The sequence below is a fragment of the Scyliorhinus canicula genome, chromosome 13 (genome assembly GCF_902713615.1).
Source record: "Scyliorhinus canicula chromosome 13, sScyCan1.1, whole genome shotgun sequence".
NCBI lineage: Eukaryota > Metazoa > Chordata > Chondrichthyes > Carcharhiniformes > Scyliorhinidae > Scyliorhinus > Scyliorhinus canicula.
Genome location: NC_052158.1, coordinates 113,249,894 through 113,266,662, shown reverse-complemented (window position 1 = coordinate 113,266,662; position 16,769 = coordinate 113,249,894).

Genomic DNA, 16,769 nt, shown 5'->3' with positions numbered 1-16,769 from the left:
GGTGGACAGGACTTAGGGCGTCAGGAGGTGAATTACTAGCTCACACGACTCCTAGTACTGGTACTAGGACTTGTACTGGTAGTGCAGTATTTCTATGGCCGGTCCAAATCGGTTTCTGGTCAATAGTGCCACTCCCGGGATGTTGATAGTGGGGGATTCAGTCACGGTAATACCATTGAATGTCAAGGGGCAGTGGTTAGATCCTCTCTTGTTGGAGACTGTCATTGCCTGGCACTTGTGTGGACTGAATGTAATTTGCTACGTGTCAACCCAAGTCAGGGTATTGTCCAGGGTTGCTGCATTTGGACATGGACTGCTTCAGTGTTTCTGAACATTGTGCAGTCATCAGCGAACAACCCCAATTCTGACCTTATGTTGGAGGAAGGTTATTGATGATGCATGTGAAGGTGGTTGGGCCTGGGACACAACTCTGAGGAACTCCTGCAGTGGTGTCCTGGAGCTGAGATGATTGACTTCCAACCTCTACAACAATCTTCCTTTTTGCCAGGTATGACTCTAAACAGAGAGTTTTCCCCCAGATTCCCTCTGACTTCAGTTTTGGTAGGACTCCTTGATGTCATACTTGGTCAAATGTTGCCTTGATGTCGGGGCAGTCTGTCTTGTATGTGGGTTATTATAGTTGTGTGCAATATCTCTTTAAGAAGCAAGTCACGTGAGATGCCTGGCGTCATCAGTTACTTTGTGGGTTTTTCCCCTTAGTCTAGTACCAGGCTTTGTGCAGTGAAGACCTACTTAATAAACCTCTGTTAATGTTACTTTCAACCCATGTGCATCTGCAAAATATGCCTTTTGTACTGTTAGTCACTCTCACCTCACCTCTGCCATTCAATTCTTCTGTCCATACTTGAACCAAGGCTATAATGAGGCTCGGAGCTAACTGACCCTGGTAAAATCCAAACTGAGCATCCATGAGCGGGTTATAGCTGAGTAAAAGTACCGTTTGATAACTCTATTGATGCCTTCTTCCATCACTTTACTGATGATTGAGAGTAAACTGATGGGGCGGTAATTGTCCAGGTTGAATTTGTCCTGCTTTTTTTCTACAGGTCATACCTGGGCAAATTTCCACATTGCTGGGCAGATGCCAGTATTGTCACTATAATGGAACAGCTAAGCTAGGGGCACAGCAAGATTTTGAGCAGAAGTCTTCAGTACTATTGCCAGAATATTGTCAGGGCCAATAGCCTTTGCAGTATCCAAATCGGCTGAAGACTGACATCTGTGATGCCTGTGACCTCTGGAGGAGACCGAGATGAGTCATCCACTCAGCACTTCTGCCCGAAGATTTTTGCAAATGCTTCGGCCTTACCTTTTGCACTGATGTGTTGGGCACCTCCATCATTGAGGATGGAGATATTGGTGGAACCTCATGTTCCAGTGAATTGTTTTATTGTCCACTATCATTCATGGCTGAATGTGGCAGGACTGAAGAGCGTAGATCTGCTCCATTGGTTTTGGAATCACTTAGCTCTGTCTGTCACTTGCTGTTTATACTGTTTGGCATGTAAGTCACCCTGTGTTGTAGTTTCACTAGGTTGATAACTCACTTTTTGGAATGCGTTGTGTTTCTCCTGGCATAGATTCCTGCAGTTTTCATTGAACCAGAGTTGGTCCCCTGAATTGCTGGTAATGGTATAATGGGGAATATAACAGGCTATGAGGTTACTGATTTTGGTTGAGTGAATTCTGTTGCTGCTGATGGCCCACATTGCCTCATTGATGTCTAGTCTTGAGTTGCTAAATCTGTTCAAAGTCAATCCCATTTAATACAGTGGACCATATGCTCAATATGAAGATGGGACTTGTCACCACAAGGAATATGCCGTGGTCACTCTCATTGACACTGTCATGGACAGGTGTATCTGTGGTAGGCAGATTGATGAGGTGAAGTCTGTTTTTCCCTCTCACCAACTGCCATATTCCCAGTCCAGCAGCTATGTCCTTTAACATCCTGCCAGGTTGGTCTGTGGTGGTACTATCGAACCACTTTTGGTGATGAATGTTAAAATCACCAATCCAGAGTACACTCTGTGCCCTTGCCATCCTCAGTGCTTCTTCCAACTGTCGTTCAACATGGAGGAGCACTAATTCTTCTGAGGGAGGAGGGCCGGTACGTGTTAATCAGCAGGAGCTTTCCTTGCCCATGTTTGACCTGGTGCCATGAGACTTCATGGGGTTCAGGAAGATATTGACTCACAGGGCAGCTCCCTCCTGACTGTATACCGCTGTGATGTCATCTCGGCTGAGTATCCTGCTGGTGGGACAGGACGTACCCAGGGATGGTGATAATGGTGGGACATTATCTGTAAGGTATGATTCCATGAGTATGACTACATCAGGCTGTTGCTTTACTAGTCTGTGAGACAACACTACTAATATTGGTACAAGGCTCCAAATGTTAATAAGGAGGCCTTTGCAGGGTTGATTGGGCTGTGTTTACTGTTGTCATTTCTGGTGCCTAGGTCGTTGTCGGGTGATTTGCCCAGTTTCATTCCATTTTGCTTCCTTTGTAGCACTTGAAGTCAACTGAGTGGCTTGCTGAGCTACTTCTGAGAATATTGAAGAGTCAACCACATTGCTGTGTGCCTAGATTTACATTTACGCCAGATCAGGTAAGGACGGCAGATTTCCTTCCCGAAAGAGCACTAATCGACTTTATGACAATCGACAGTGATTCCATGGTCATCATTAGACTTTTAATTATATAGATACATAGATATATAGACGATAGGAGCAGCTGGAGGCCATTTGGCCCTTCGAGCCTGCTCCGCCATTTATCACGATCATGACTGCTCATCCAAATCAACAGCCTAATCCTGTTTTCTCCCCATAACCTTTTATCCCATTCTCACCAAGTGCTATATCTAGCCACCTCTTGAATGTGTTTAATGTTTTAGCCTCAACTACTTCCTGTGGTAATGAATTCCTCAGGCTCACCACTCTTTGTGGGAAGGAATGTCTCCTCATCTCTGTCCGAAATGGTTTACCCTGAATCCTCAGACTGTGACCCCTGGTTCTGGACACACCCATCATTGGGAAAATCTTCCCTGCATCTACCCTGTCTTGTACTGTTAGAATTTTATATGTGTCTATGAGATCCCACCTCATTCTTCTGAACTACAGCAAGAACTATCTCAACCTATTCATTCTCTCCTCGTATGAAAGTACTGCCATCCCAGGAATCAGTCTAGTAAACCTTCACTGCACTCCCTCGACAGCAAGAACATCCTTCCTCAGAAAAAGAGACCAAAACTGCACACAATATTCTAGGTGTGGCCTCACCAAGGCCCTGTGTAATTTCAGCGACACATCCCTGCTTCTGTACTCGAAACCTCTTGCAATGAAGGTCAACATACCATTAGCCTTCTTTACTGCCTGTTGCACCTGCATGCTTACCTTCAGCGATTGGTGTACAAGGACAACCAAGTCCCGCTGCACACTCCCCCCTCGCAATTTACAACCATTCAGGTAGTAATCTGCCTTCCTGTTTTTGCTTCCAAAGTGAATAAATTATACTGCATCTGTCATTGATTTGCCCACTCGCCCAACCTGTCCAGATCATGCTGTAAGATCTCTGCATCCTCGTCACAATTCACCCTCCCACCCAACTTGGTATCATCTGCAAACTTTGAGATGTTACATTTTGTTCCCTCATGCAAATAATTAATATATATTGTGAATATCTGGGGTCCCAGCACCGATCCCTGTGGCACCCCACTAGTTACTGCATTCCATATTGAAAAGGACCCATTAATTTCTACTCTTTGTTTTCTTTCTGCAAACCAGTTTTCTATCCACCTCAATACGCTTCCCCCAATCCCTTGCGCTTTAATTTTGCACAATAATCTCTTATGCCGGACTTTGTCAAATGCCTTCTGAAAGTCCAAATATAGCACATCGACTGGCTCCCCCTTGTCAACTATACTGGTTACATAGAACATAGAACAGTACAGGACAGTACAGGCCCTTCAGCCAACGATGTTGTGCCGACCATTTATACTAATCTAAGATCAACCTAACATACACCCCTTCAATTTACTGCTGTCCATGTGCTTGTCCCTAATGACTCTGACTCCACCACCTCTGCTGGTAGTGCATTCCTCACACCAACTACTCTCTGTGTAAATAACCTACCTCTGACATCTCCCCTACACCTTCCTCCAATCACCTTAAAATTATGTCCCCTCGTGACAGCCATTTCCACCCTGGGAAAAGTATCTGGCTATCCACTCTATCCATGCTTCTCATCACCTGGTACACCTCTATCAAGTCACCTCTCTATCTTCTTCGCCCTAGTGAGAAAAGCCCTTGCTCCCTCAACCTTTCTTCATAAGACATGCCCTCCAGTCCAGGCAGCATCCTGGTAAATCTCCTCTGTACCCTCTCCAAAGCATCCACATGCTTCCTATAATTAAGCGACCAGAACTAGACACAATACTACAAATGTGGTCTAACTAGAGTTTTATAAAGCTGCAGCAAAACCTCGCGGCTCTTAAACTCAATCCCCCTGTTAATGAAAGCCAACACACAATACGCTTTCTTAAAAACCCTATTAACCTGGGTGGCAACTTTGAGGATCTATGTACGTGGACCCCAAGATCCCTCTGTTCCTCCATACCTCCAAGAATCCTGCCTTTAACCCTGTCTTCAGCATTCAAATTCGACCTTCCAAAATGAATCACTTCACATACTAACCCACTCTTCCACTTCACAGTTCTCATGAGCAACAAGGTCCCTATCTCTAGTGAATACTGAAGCAAAATATTCATTTAGGGCCTCCCCTACTTCCTCAGACTCTAGGCACAAGTTCCCTCCACTTTCCCTGATCGGTCCTAGACTTACTCTGATCATCCACCTATTTCTCACATAAGTGTAGAACGCCTTGGGGTTTTCCGTAATCCTTCCCACCAGGGCTTTCTCGTGCCACCTTCTAGCTCTCCTCAGTCCATTTTTGAGTTCCTTCCTGGCTACCTTGTACCCCTCTAGAGCCGTGCCAGATCCTAGCTTCCTCAACCTTATGTAAGCTTCCTTCTTCCTCTTGACTAGAAGCTCCACTTCTCTTGTCACCAGGCCTCGCAGTATCCTGTAAGTTTCAATAAGATCCCCCCTCATTCTTCTAAACTCCAACGAGTACAGACCCAGAGTCCTCAACCATTCCTCATACAACAAGCTCTTCATTCCAGCGATCATTCTTGTGAGCCTCTGGACCCTTTCCAAGGCCAGCACATCCTTAGATACGGGGCCCAAAACTGCTCACAATACTCCAAATGGGGTCGGACCTGAGCCTAATGTAGCCTCAGAAATGCATCCCTGGTCTTGTATTCTAGCCCTCTCGACATGAAGCAACACTTTGGAAGAAAACACAAGTGATAGGAATATATACATTCAATGGAAAGGTGCTGAAAGCTATGCATGAGTACTAATAAGTGGGCGGTTCAAATCTAACTCTTTGAAAGTGAGAGTGCAGGTGGACCAAACCACAAAAAAGGTTGGAACATCAATTTAAATACACAAGAGTAAGGTCACTAATTTGTCACCAGAGGCTTATAGCTTGAGGGGTGTCACGCCACATTAACTGTGGCTGATCAGGAGTCTCTGCATCGCCTACCACCCAGCCATTGGTGTGGTGGAAGGATTTGCAGGTTGACAATCTGTTTGATCACATTATAAACACACTTTCCTTAGCCATCGAGTCCTGGGGTGGGATACGAACCCAGAGCTTCTGGCTCAGAGGCAGGGACTCTATCCACTGTGACACAAGACCTACTCTCACACTATTAAAGCACTTTAATAACTTACCATCAATTCCAAGTAGCAGTATGTTGCTTTTGACACGCAGTCCTTGCCTCAAAGTGTTCCTTCATTCTTTAATTCATTCACCCTTCGAAAAGATGTACTTGAATGTGCTTGGTGTGTCCATCTGTCAACATGTCCACTGCAGACTTTGTGGTGATACTTAGTTTTGTGGCATGTCAGGGGAGCCAGAGGGAATTAGCGACTTTTGCACTCATTGTACAAAATAGACCACTGTGCCAGATGTGGCCCTGGTACGATTCTTGGCCAGACCCCGGGTTAGGGACTAGTTAGAGATCAGTTTTGTTTAAAATAGTTAAAGGTTGAGATTAAAAACACCAGCTTTTGGAATAAAGCTACAAGATTGCATGGGTTTTGATCAAACATAGTGAACCTTACTATACACAGTCAGAAAAGTAAAAAAAACAACTGTATATACCTTATACTCTAACGTTCAGAGTTAACATGAGGTACACATGAACTAACAGACAAAGTATTGTTGGACACCCCTCATTGTATATTAAATGGCTGATACGGTGAAGTCACATCCCACAGATTTCTCAGCAAACAGTTCAGACATCAGGGACACTGAGTAACCAAATCATGTTAAAACCCTGTCTCCTTCACAAGGGATCCCAATCCTACACTTTCAAACTTCGCAGAACTCCCTCAGAGCCACTCCGACTCGGAGTGTCTCAACAATTGATCTCTTTTCCTGAGATCGCACTTCCCAGGATTCCAGACACTGCTCACAAGGGTCTAATTACCGGCACAATGTCAGCTTTTTCCCAGCAGCTAGCTTCACCGAGCTGGCACTCCCCTGAAGTTTCTCCAAGCTCCAATCTTTCTCAGCTAAATACTGCTTGTGGGTTTTCTTAATGTCAGTGTCTATATGCGCGATCTTCTTAGAGATCCTCTCCACTTTGAGCCGGCGGTTTGCGGTGTCGATGGTAGCCATGATGTGGCGATGCCGGCGTTGGACTGGGGTGAGCACAGTAAGAAGTCTGACAACACCAGGTTAAAGTCCAACAGGTTTGGTTTGAATCACTAGCTTTCGGACCACAGCTCCTTCCTCAGGTGAATGAAGAGGTGAGTTCCAGAAACATATATATAGACAAAGACAATGTTGGACTTTAACCTGGTGTAAAACATTTTATGGTGTGGGCAGCGTATTATCAGGGTCAATGGCTTGATAACAAGCTTTAATTGGCCCTGAGTTAAATATAGTGGACAGGCACCCCCCCCTCCCCTGTATTATGGAGGTGAACCTGGGAGTGGGCGGGAAGGTGGTGCGAGAGCAAAACTAGCAACACCAGTGGTCAGACATCTGGCATTATTTTACATGAATGAGTATGAGCATAAAAGAACCTGAAAAATCAGGAGGGCACCAAAAATAAAACACAAATGCAATAGCTTTTTGTCACAAAGTTGATTAAGTACTTGACATTCCATTGACCATAAATGCAAAACCCGGAAACATTAATGTGGAATGAAAATTATGTAAGTATTAAAATACTAAGATATTTTAATGTCATTCATTTGCATTGACCTGCACAAAATATATAAATTATTTTGAAGAGAAACAGGTAAACTAGTGTCCTTATTTATTCTTTTCATCAAAACTGATGAAGTACATTGATTGAGTGATGAAACATTGCCACTTGAAACCTTTATCTCAACTTGCCAAAATAACCAACAGAACATTGAGGACTTTCACACAATTAAAGAATGAAGATCAGGCTGGTTCTAGACAGATATACAGACTGAAAGTAACATGGGTTTTAGCAGCCTTAGCATAGATATATTGATTGTTGGCTGCATTACAAACAGATTAGGATGGTTAGATTAAAGTTTAGTGCAGCACTTCATCAAGGCTTGTCAGCTTTGTTTATTTGGATGGGCTATGTATGTATGCGTTAATCATTCTCCCAATGTGATCACATATAAGAAACGAGCATGCTTTTGGCAAAATTTCCATCCTGTAAACCATGCATTTAATTACAATCTGTAATAAATCTCCTTTGGAACTTTAATGAATAGTAATGGTGCACAAGTCATGGGCTATATAGCGCAGTACCACTTTCCGTGAAGGTTAATAAATTCAACAAAACCTTTGCAGATTTGCTTCTAATTTTCCATGCAGTTTTAAAATCATAACCAAAATGAGATTTACCCTGTCCACTAATCTCAGTATTTCAGGATTTAATTTCCTTTCTCTTTGCAATTTTCAATTTTGATAAAAATACAGATATGTAATGTCACAATATTGTTGCAGCATGGCACTAATTACACTGGTATAAATCTTCCAGCCCCACCAGCTGCAGGAATAGCCATGGTTGGGATGATAAATATGAATCGTCAAAAGCCCATTGACCTCGGGTGGGAATTCCGGTCCCAGGGCACGCGGGACCCAGAAAATCCCAACCACTCAGGAAACATGTGATTTGGATTTTGGTTACTGATTTTTTTTCCTGGAATTCAAATTTTTTTTGCCTCTCATATAATATTCCAATTACACAGATTCTTACAGCACAGAAACAAATCATTCTGAGGGGTTATCGCGGGGGACAGTGAGGTAATATTGGTGGGGTGAGAGGGGTGTTAAAGGTGATGGTGAGTGACAGAAGAAAGGTAAAAGATGGTGGAGCTCTTTGCTTTACAAATCCTCACCATCTGGTGAAGGCCACACAGCAGCAGGTGTGGTCTAGAGGGTTCTCAGTATTTTCACAGCCGCTGCAGGAGTTCACGCATGGCTAGAATGATGGGTGTAGATCTGAGCGCAACTCTGGACGAAACTCGGCTTTCTGCTGCGTCAAGGTCTCCATGACATTCGCCAACCTGCCCATGGAGACTTCCATGTGCTCACATACTGGAGCTACAACATCAGAGAGCATGGGGACGCACACCCCCGCTACTTGTGCTGCTCTTTTGAGGGCCTCTGAATTCTCTGCCTGATGTCCTCCGTGTTTCTTTGATACTCTAACATTTCCTCCATTGCCACGTGCAGAGGCTCAGTATCTGACTCTGACTTAGCACGGGTCTCTTCTCCAGCCACCCTCCGAGTGCCAGAGTAGCTGTCACTGCCTCCTGCTGTGGAAATGTATCTCTGAGGTGACCACCAAAATGTGAGCCCAAGTTTAAACCAGCCATGTCTCTCAGCTAGTGTAGAGTTCAGGTGAATGCTGTGATGGTTCTACAAGTATGAAGTAGCCGATCTCCTCCTCCAAGCTGACCTGGGGACTAAAGCTTACTCCTGGTGCAGGGGTTGGCCTCACCCTTTTCCTGCTGGCACATTGAATGAAGAGAAGCAAGAATGGGTAACTGCCTAGGCTGGCTGAAACAATGCACTTATCAATCACCTTAATTTTCCGATGTCCTCGGGATTATACATCCGTTTTCATTCCATCCTTGGGGAAGTCCAACCTCACTATCAGCACAGGCAGTCAGAATCCTCCAGCTTGGCAGCCTGCTGCTTGACTTGAGTGAGGGACCTGAATTCAGCCATTTCCTTGCCCATCTTCTCTCTCTCTCCATCCTGTTGTGGCTGCCTTCTCCTGCATAAAGATATATGTATGGATCATGAGCACAGAGGATGAACCAGCAGGTCACAGGCTGCTAATTATGTGGCTAATCACTGACCTTGTGATTCTCAAAATCCGACCATCGTGTGCATGGCACAAATGAGGAGTGCGGTGGAATACTCTCTGCTTGCCTGTTTGAATACATCTTCAACAACACTCAAGAAGCTGGACGCCATCCAGGACAGAGCAGCCCACGTGACTGACACCCCATTCAGCAGCCTCAACATTCACTCCCCTACCACCAATGTGCAGTGGTACAGTGTGTGCCATGTACAAGATGCACTGCAGCAAGTCACCAAGGCTCCTTCAACAGTACCTTCCTACCACACGTGTTCGACCAGCGAGAAGAACAAGGGCAGCAGGTACATTGGGAGTAGCAGCACCTGCAAGTTTCCCTTTACTCCACACCCCATGGCTGTGCCTTCACTGTGGCTGAGTGAAAACCCTGCAGTTGCCTCGCTAACAGCACAACAAGTGGACTGTAGTCATTCAATAAGGCAGCAGCCCACCACCCTCTCATGGGCATTCAGGGTTGAGCAACAGAAATGCTGGCTTTGCCAGTGATGCTATGTATCCCATGACAGAAACATAAAATGAGTGGTGATGTGAACTGGGCGGAAAGAGGATTCACTTACCCTAGAGTGCGGAGGAGATCATTCATCCATGTCCTGCACTGCTGGGTGGTCCTCCTGCAGACCCCAGTGGCACTGTTTAATTGGGCAACCTCCTTCTAGGCTGACATAGTCAGCTGAGTGAGCCTCCTACTGCTTTTTCTTGGGAGCAAGGACGTCCTGCCTTTCCTCAAAGGCCCCGAGGAGATGCTCCAAGGAGTCATTACCAAACCGTGGAACAGGAGCTGTCCGGGCACCTTTTCAAAATGGTGTCCGGTCACGAGGGCGGGGCGGACAACTTACTGAGCACCTCATCATGAGACTCAATGCAAATCATCTGCAAGCACAAACAAATGAGGTGGGGAGTGCACAATTGCTCATAACAGCCTGTCCCTTACCTCAGCGGGAGTCCCTCTGACTTTCTGGTTCTGCCATAGAATGTAGGACAGGAGGGGACGATTCCGCCCAGTTTTCCAATCCTGATCAGAACATCTGGATCATTATATTTTGAGAAAATAGTATCTTCTGGTTTAAATGATTTTTTTTCTTCCAGAAGAGTTAGACCTACATTTACGTGACGTTCAAAACAATTTATTTTCTAATTTTACAACAATTAGATTTGCCATGAAAGTGAAATATTGTTTGTACATACCATTAATTCATTCTTTGGCTGTATGCCATGAGCTATTAGCTCATGAGAAACAAAATGATGGATTTAAACAGAAGTATATCTATTTTTTAACTGGCATAGTTACCTCATGTTTCTGCTATTTGTTTCGAATTGGCAATTTGAGCTTCCAAGTTGATGATATATAAGACCCAAGTAAAATAGTAAAGTTGCTTTTTGGAATTTTTTTCATTTCATTCCCTTTCCTTTCCTTCTGTCATCTTTCCCTGTACCTTCTAGAGCATATCCATCTAGATGATTGATGCACTATCAATTACGCCGTGACGAGAGTAGAATGTAATCAAGGCTTTATTACACAGAGATGTGCGGCCTCCTACAGCAGCTGACAAAATGGCTGCTGTATGGGGAGCACACATATTTATACTCCGCCCACTTAGTGGAGCCAGCAGGCAGGGATCTACCCCCATACCTGTAGTACAGGAGCCTTACCATAAAACCCATATACATACAGTATATACATCAGTGGTGACTACCACATTCACCCCCTGTTAAAAAAAGAGTCCAGCGGGGATGGTGGAGAACTATATACAGACAAGTTGCGTTTAAAATCACAGAGAATATTACAAATTGAGGCGGTCCGGTGCCTTGATCTGCCGTCGAGAGCTACGTAAGCGTACTGCCAGTTTGCGTGGAGTAGCTGCACCCTCTCAACCAACGGGTCCGCTTTGTGGAGTCGCACATGTCTACGGAGGAGAATGGGTCTTGGAGCTGACAGCCACGTTGAGAGAGAAATCCCGGAGGTGGACTTCCTGGGGAAGGCAAAGAGCCATTCATGGGGGGTTTCATTAGTCGCGGTGCACAGGTGCGACCAAATGGAGTGGGGTGCGTCGGGAGGACCTCCTGCCAGCGGGAGGCCGGTAGGTATCTGGACCGTAGGGCCAGCTGGACGGCCCTCCAGACCGTCCCATTCTCCCGCTCCATCTGCCCGTTTCCCCTGGGGTTGTAGCTGGTCATCCTGCTCGAGGCAATGCCCCTGTTGAGCAGGAACTGGCGCAGCTCATCGCTCATGAATGAGGATCCCCGGTCGCTGTGGACGTGGGCGGGGAAACCGAACAGAGCGAAGATGGTGTTGAGGGCTTTGGTGACGGTGGCAGACGTCATGTTGGGGCATGGGATGGCAAAGGGGAATCAGGAATATTCATCGACCACACTGAGGAAGTACGTGTTTCGGTCGGTGGAGGGGAGGTGCCCTTTGAAGTCCACGCTGAGGCGTTCAAACGGGCGGGAGGCCTTCACTAGGCGCGCCCGGTCTGGCTGGTAGAAGTGCGGTTTATACTCCGCGCAGACCTGGAAGTCTCTGGTGATAGCCCTGACTTCCTCGATGGAGTAGGACAGGTTGCGGGCCTTGATGAAGTGGTAAAAACAGGTGACCCTTGGGTGACAGAGATTGTCGTGCAGGGTCCGGAGTCGGCACATGTACCTCGGGATAGGGAATCAGGGGCTCGTTGAGCTTACCGGGGCGATACAGAATCTCGTAGTTGCTGGTGGAGAGCTCGTTTGCCCCGCTGTGTGTTGTTAAACATGAAGGCAACCAGCCATTGGTCAGTGAAGAGAGTGAATTTCCTGCTGGCCAGGTAATGCCACCAATACCGCACAGCTTCAAAGATGGCTTGGGCCTCCTTTTCGACGGAGGAGTACCGAATTTCGGAGGCATGGAGGGTGCAGGAAAAGAATGCCATGGGCCTGCCTGCCTGGTTGAGGGTGGCAGCCAGAGCAACGTCTGATGCATCGCTCTTGACTTGGAAGGGGAGCGTCTCATCGACCGTGTGCATCGCAGCCTTGGCGATGTCGGCCTTGATACGGTTGAAGGCCTGGTGAGCTTCGGCCTTCAGGGGAAAAACGGTGGATTGAATGAGTGGGCAGGGCCTTGTCCGCATAGTTTGGGACCCACTGGGCGTAGTACTAAAAGAACCCCAAGCATCGTTGGACAGCCTTGGGACAGTGGGGAAGGGGGAGTTCCATGAAGGGGCGCATCCGTTCTGGACCATTAGCGAGGTCAATAGTGACCGAGGCGAGACACGGCTGGTCGCCGGCGGTTGCAGGCGATGGGTGGCCTGAGGAGGTGCCCGACGGGCAGGAGTCCTGAGGCGGTTAAGATGGCGGCGCCCATGGGCCGCACGTGTCCTGGGGAGGCAAGATGACTGCGCCCATGGGCCGCAGGCGTTGTGAGTAGAGCAAGATGGCGGCGCCCATGGGCCGCACGTGGTCCGAGGAGGGGAAGATGGCGGCGCCCACTGGCCGCGCGTGCAGGCGTGGGGTTAGCTGGGATCTGTCGCTGATGGGGTCCATGATGGGGTGGCTGTCAGCATGGCCCACAATGCACAGGGGTGGTGGGCCGCGCGGTTGGGGGCATAGGCCTGAATGTTGCGTGAGGCGACCGTAAGTGAGAGCGCTAGTTTTTTGGTCGCCGCAAGGTCATGCGTGGCCCCTTCTAAGAGGCGCTGGCGAATGTAGTCAGACCCCATGCCCGTAACGAATGCGTCTCTCATTGGCAGGTTCGAGTGTTCAGTGGCCGAAACTGCCTGGCAGTCACAGTCTCTAACTTGGGTGAGCAGGGCACGCCAGAAATCTTCCACAGACTCATCGGGAAGTTGGCGCCACGTGGAGAGGAGATGCCTGGCGTAGTTTTTGTTAGTCCGCTGAGCGTAGTTTTCCTTCAGTAATGCCATGGCCTCTGCATAGGTCGGCGCATCCTGGACGGGAAAAACATTGGAGCTCAGCCGCATGTACAGAATCAGGAGCTACTGTGCTTCTGGGATTGCGTCTGGCGCAGACCCGATGTAAGCTTCAAAACAGGCTAACCAATGTTCAAAGTCTTTTTTGGCATTGTCTGCTTAAGGATGCATCTGCAGGCGATCCGGCTTGATGCGGAGGTCGACTTCTGAAAAACTTCTGTGTAATAAATTGAAGCATTATCAATTACGACGAGATGAGAGTAGAATGTAATCGAAGCTTTATTACACAGAGCTGTGTGGCCTCCTACAGCAGTTGACGAAATGGCTGCTGCACGGGGAGCACACATATTTATACTCCACCCACTGGGCGCAGCCAGCAGGCAGGGATCTAGCCCCGTACCTGTAATACAGGGGCCTTACCGTAAAACACATATATACAGTATATACATCAGTGGTGACTCCCACAATGATTTCTACTACATTTGCAAATTATGTTGACTTCTGTTTGCACCAATTCAGAATGGCCAGACTGAATTAGATAAAGGAAACTCAAATGGCGCTCCATATTTAGATTGTTCTTTATGTTCATTCAGTGAAACTATGATTCAAAGCAGAAGATTAATTATGATGGCGAGGCAAGAGGATTAAAACAGTGGTAAGGGACTGTACCACTGGCAAAGGCATGGGTAGCCGAAGTTACCCCTGGCATTCGGCAATGGCGCCAGGGCCAGAGGGCCTCACCGTGCCGGGGCATCAACAGGGCCAGAGGTGCAGGGGTGTGGGGGGGTGGGGGGCTTCCTCCGAGGTCGCCGCAGCCCTGGGGGATGTACTGCGACTGTACTGCTGCTGCTTGAGGTGGAGGAAGCTGCAGCAGTGGAGCGTGCCCCAGAGGAACATCAAGGACCCACCAGACTGGGCATGCCGTCATTGACTCCAGCTGAGCAGGTAGACAGTGTGACATATCTGCTGGTTCATGGCACACCCAGCACCGCGGGGGTATAATAATCTTGATTAGTGTCATAAAGAGGCTTAGATTAACACTGCAATGACGTTACTGTGAAAATCCCCTAGACGCCACACTACGGCACTTGTTCGGATACACTAAGGGAGAATTCAGAATGTCTAATTCACCGAACAAGCATGTCTTTTGGGACTGGTGGGAGGAAACTGGAGCACCCGGAGGAAACCCACGCAGACACAGGGAGAATGTGCAGACTCCACATGGACAGTGACCCAAGCCGGGAATCGAACCTGGGACCCTGGCAAGTGGATGTGAGAATGAGGATTAGGTATAAGGATACCGCAATCATCGATTGTTTTAATCCCACAATGATCTCAGCCATGCTTGCTGTAATGATGACAGTCACATTCTTTTCCATCAAGGTAAGGACATGTGGTTGTTTGTGTGGTCTGCAATGGTGGTGTTGAGTTAAAAATGTTCGAACCATAGAATCTCTGCAGTACAGAAGATGGCCCTCCGAAAGAGGCCCTACCAAGGCCCACTCCCCTGCCTTAGCCCTGTAACCTCACCTAACCTGCAGACCACTGGACACTAAGGGGCAATTTTGCATGGCCAATCCACATAACATGCACATCTTTGGATTGTGGGAGGAAACCGGAGCACCCGGAGGTAACCCATATAGACATAGGAAGAACTTGCGAACTCCATTCAGTCACAAGGCTGGAATTGAACCCGGGTCCCCGGCACTGTGAGGCAATAGCTATACCCACTGTGCCACCGTGCCGCCCAGGAGTTGGACAGGAGTTATGATTGCAAGACATTGTTGCTAGGTTACGGATGGGGCTGTAATGCATTAAGCAGCATGTGAGGCTAGTTGTTCAGCACTGGTGAGATATGAAGATGCATTCACTGACCTTTATCACTCGTGTGAGGTCCAGAGTTGAATCCCCAGGGTGGAACCCAGACTGGGCATCAGTGAACAGATTATTGTTGAACAAGTAGCAAGAACCTAATCACATTGTCAATGATACCTAGGATCAATTTAATGGCTGATTTAAAGTCAACTGATGGGATGGTAATTAGCCAGATTGGGCTTGTCCTGTTTTTTGTCGACGGGACATACCTGGGCAATGCTCACATTATTGGCAGATTCCTGTGTTGTAGCTGAATTGGAATAGTTTGGCTAGGGGTGTGGTTCATTCTGGAACATAGGTCTTCAATACTACAGTCAGGATGTTATGAGGGCCCATAGCCCTTGCTCAATCCAGTGCTTCCTTAATTGACTGTTCCAATGCAGCTCTGGCCAAACTGCAAAATTTTATCCTCCATAATCTTGAGGTCATTCAAAAGTCTTTTGTCCATGTATTGGCTTGCACAATATGCTGTTCATCTATCACTCTTATTGATCTGTACTGTCTCCCGGTTAAACGCCGTTTCAATTTTAAAACTTACCCTGGTTTTCAAATCCATCTGTGGCCCCACCCTTCCCTCTCGCTGTAATCTGTTCCAGCCCCACAACCCTCCTCTAATTCTGGCCTCTACAGCAATTTTAATTGCTCCACGATTGGAGATTGTGCCTTCAGCTGGCCTAAGCTTCACTCTGGAATCCCTGCCTAAACTTCTCCATCTCTCTTCTTTGCTTTCCTCTTTTTCGACACTCTTTAACACCCACCTCATTGATTGGTCACCTGGTCTACTGTCTGCTCACATGGCAGGGGGATGGGGGTCATAACTTATTTTCTAATGCTTTTGTGAAGTATCTTGTAATGTTTTGTTATAGGTACTATCTAAATAAAGGTGTTGCTATTGTTGCTACATCTGGTTTAGCTCACTCGGCTAAATCACTGGCTTTTACAGCAGACCAAGCAGGCCAGCAGCACGGTTCGATTCCCATACCAGCCTCCCCGGACAGGCGCCGGAATGTGGCGACTAGGGGCTTTTCACAGTAACTTCATTGAAGCCTATTCGTGACAATAAACGATTTTCATTTCATTTTTTTTCGTTTACATATCCTCCTCTTCACCCACTACACCATAATAATAGTATTAATATCTATGCCTATGGCACAACATTCCTAAGGCAGGCGTGGGTGATGAAAGTCTTTCAGCCTATTGGACCTCACCCATAAATGGCAATAGCTTTATTCTCTTAGCAGTAAAGGAGCTGGGTGTTTCTCAAATAAATCTAGTGCCCTGGCCTCGTTCCTTCTTTTTGCAATCCATTTTGGCTCTTAACCACCTCTTAGATGCAGTTTAGGGGCAGCAGGGTAGCATGGTGGTTAGCATAAATGCTTCACAGCTCCAGGGTCCCAGGTTCGATTCCCGGCTGGATCACTGTCTGTGTGGAGTCTGCACGTCCTCCCCCTGTGTGCGTGGGTTTCCTCCGGGTGCTCCGGTTTCCTCCCCCAGTCCAAAGATGTGCGGGTTAGGTGGATTGGCC